Raw genomic sequence first — 3,739 nt, forward strand, 5'->3', positions numbered from 1 at the left:
TAGAGGTGGGTGCAAACATTCAGCGTGTGAATCCTGCTGCCTGGAGAAGGTGGATGCAGCCCGAGGATTACCTGGAATACATGGATACAGCCTAGCCACATATCCTGGCCATATATTATTAAGTGCATTAAAATGTTATTGCCTTTACTTACATACCAATTAAGTTACCTCTGCCATCCCTCCCAATACACTGCTGGTCATTTATGTATTCTCTATGGGTAAGATAGGGATAAGCCGCAGCCAGGCCCCTCAGGGGGGCGTCTTATTGCTCCAAGAACAACAGCGACAGGCAGTGAAAATCCTACACGACCGATCCTTCTCTCCATTGACTGGTTAAGACAGCTCCAGTGTGATGTTTATGGGGGTGTTTATTTTATACATGGAGTACAGAGCCGCCCTTCAATCACTAGTTCTAACCAAACAAATGGCGCTAGCACAGTCTGACAGATTACAGTAGATACGCTCCATTATAGTGTACAGTCTCCTGTAGTCAGCACAGGCATGTAAAAATGTATTTAAAGGGGTACTCCGCTCAAACATAACTTATCATATGTTGCTGTCCATGGTAACACTAACAATTCCTTCCATATTTTGTTATCTATTCAGTCTCCTTCACCCAGTTCTCAGCTGCTGCTTTCTGCTGAAGACACAAAAATCTGTGAGCTTTTCTCTCCATCTCCCCCTCCTCCCTTCTGAAACAGCTGAAGTCCCTGTCCACAACTTTGTAATTTGGAGAGGTGATAATCACTATGAGTTCATCAGCAACTTGACCTCAGAATAAATAAGTTATCCAGTGAAATTATTTTCTTTCAAATCATATGGTTTCAGAAAGTTATATTATTTCTTTAATTTAGTTCTATTTTAAAATCTCAATTTTTTCCATACTTATTAGCTGCTGTATGTCCTGCAGGAAGTGGTGTATTCTCTCCAGTCTGACACAGTGCTCTCTGCTGCCACCTCTGTCCATGTCAGGAACTGTCCAGAGCAGGAGAGGTTTTCTGGTTCAATGTTTCAATGTTTTTATTAGGATTTGTTGCTGCTCTGGACAGCTCCTGACATGGACAGAGGTGGCAGCAGAGAGCACTGTGTCAGACTGGAGAGAACACACCACTTGCTGCAGGACATACAGCAGCTGATAAGTATAGGAATACTTGAGATTTTTAAATAGAAGTAAATTACAAATCTGTATAACTTTCTGACACCAGTTGATTTGAAAGAAAAATAAAATTAGCAGAGTTTCCCTTTAACAGTTTTAAGCCATTTGCATACACCCTTAGTTTCAAAGCAGTGAATTAAGCAATGGGCATGGGAATCTACTGAGAAGTAATAAATTATTTATAGGGGAAAACTCCGCACATCCTGATAATGGAGCCATCATGAGTGTTAAAGGGTCCATCAACCCCCAGGTCATTTCCATCCAGGGAGAGTATCAGAGTACCGATATACAAGTGAGCGCCAGAAACTCCTCCCAGTCTGTACGGAGACGCCAAGGACACCAGATTTTATTGATCGGATCGGTCATGGGCCTCAGCACTGATTTCTGATGACTCGGGGAATATACTATGTAACGTGGCTGAGCAAGAATACAACATGGAGAAGATTTTGGGGTTTTTTTCTCGGCTTTTGAAGCCATTAGGACCCCAATGGGACGGGTCACAGATTTTCTGCACCATTTGTTTATCAATTGGGGTATATAGATATATAGATCCGGTATATAGATCCGCTTCCCAATTACCAAAGAAGAAACGTCTTCACCCGCCTGGAATATCCCTTTCTCTTCCAGCAATGTGTTGGGTTGGTAATATGCATTGTCAAGGAATAGAGACCAAAGTCAGCAGTGCCTGATGCAGGGTGGTGCGGGGGTCTTATCCCTTGACGTCTCATTGATATTATATGGAGCCCTGGGTTCAATTCCCTTTTCTGCCGCTTGATATAGAGGATCGGTCTGGTTTGCAGCATTGGTAAAAGGAAGCAGACTCGCTCGTAGTTTGGTGCTGTGGGTTGGTCACAGTGCGATCAGGTTCATGTACCATCATGTTAGATGTGGGTTCTATCCCCCTGTGATCTCTTTATTATCATGTTATAAACCTGTATGATTATACCAGTGGGTAACATCCAACCCTACACCCAAAGTGTCTGTGGCCTGAAGGGTTGGGTATCGGACTCCTTAGAAACACGTCCAGGGGTTCTAATCCCATTCTCCTACTTTTCTGACATCATTCTTCTTACTATTACTTACAGTATAACATTAGCCAGGTGCGGCCGTCGGCTTCTGCCTAATGATACATAAATAACTTGTAGTGATGAGGAAGGACAATCGCTCTAGATAGAAGATGTTTCTCTAAGTCTGTAGGAACATGGAGGTCTGAGCTGGAGATCCATATGGATGATGGATCCCAGTATTATCCTTTTTTCTTTCTCTCAGTGTTCCCCACCATTGATGCTTTATTTTTTGGATGTTTATATGACTGTTGTGTAGACCCTTTTTTTAGTATTTGATTGATGACATTGAGAAGTATCCTACAAGATTCCCAGTTCTGCCTGTGGTGCAGAGCTAGGAGCAGCGCACATACAATGGAAGACTGTGTGCTGGAGACCAGGGTTCTAATCCTGATTTCCTCACTTTTTTTATGTTTCCTGCCGGCTAGCCATTTTTTTGGGCCGTGAACCTTGGCTCTGGTCTTCTCCATCTCGATAATGAGACTGACAAACCTTCCCTTATATATATCAGAGCAAGAGATGGCTCAGGGAGTAAGGGGCCAGGAAGCTGAGCAGGGATGCTGGAGCCCCTGGTTCGAATCCTGTGCTGGCTGAACGTTGGGTATAGACTCCGTATACTACACATGACTATAATACAGATGGTGGTTATAGAAAAATGTGGAATATTTTCATCCATTTAGGACAATTTCCCAACAGCCAAGCGATCTAAGGGGGATTTGAACCCAGGTCTATAGCATGAGCGGCAGAGCAGCTGCCCCCTGAGCTATCCTGCTGCCCATTGTTACACTGTCCGTTTAGTAATAATGACATTTAGATTCTAGAACACACCTGTCAAAACCAGGCCCTCCAGCTGTTTCAGAACTACAATTCCCATCATGCTAAAAGTTTGGCTGTCCAGGCATGATGGGAATTGTAGTTTGGAAACAGCAGGAGGGCCTGAGTTTGACATCCCTGTTCTAGAAGAATCATCTTCATGAACTACATATTCCAGACCTGAGGATGGTTACGATATTAGAGAAGATAAAGCATTTTCTCCTATATTAGAGTACTCCAGCAATTTTTTTTCCTTTTAGGTCCACTGGTTTCTGAAAATTATATAGCTTTCTAATTTACTTCTATATAAAAGTCTCCAGTCTTCCAGTACTTATCAGCTGCTGTATGTCCTGCAGGAAGTGGTGTATTCTCTCCAGGCTGACACAGTGCTCTCTGCTGCCACCTCTGTCCATGTCAGGAACTGTCCAGAGCAGGAAAGGTTTTCTATGGGGATTTGTTACTGGACAGTTCCTGACATGGACAGAGGTGGCAGCAGAGAGCACTGTGACAGACTGGAGAGAATACACCACTTCCTGCAGGACATACAGAAGCTGATAAGTGTTGAAAGACTTTAATAGAAGTATATTACAAATCTCTGGCACTATCATGATTTCCACTACATCACACAAAATTCTGTCTATTACATCAAAGCAAAATAATAGAGACAAAATGCAGACAAACCATAAAGGGATACACACAGTATATA

The sequence above is a fragment of the Dendropsophus ebraccatus genome, chromosome 13, assembly GCF_027789765.1.
Source record: "Dendropsophus ebraccatus isolate aDenEbr1 chromosome 13, aDenEbr1.pat, whole genome shotgun sequence".
Classification (NCBI taxonomy): Eukaryota; Metazoa; Chordata; class Amphibia; order Anura; family Hylidae; genus Dendropsophus; species Dendropsophus ebraccatus.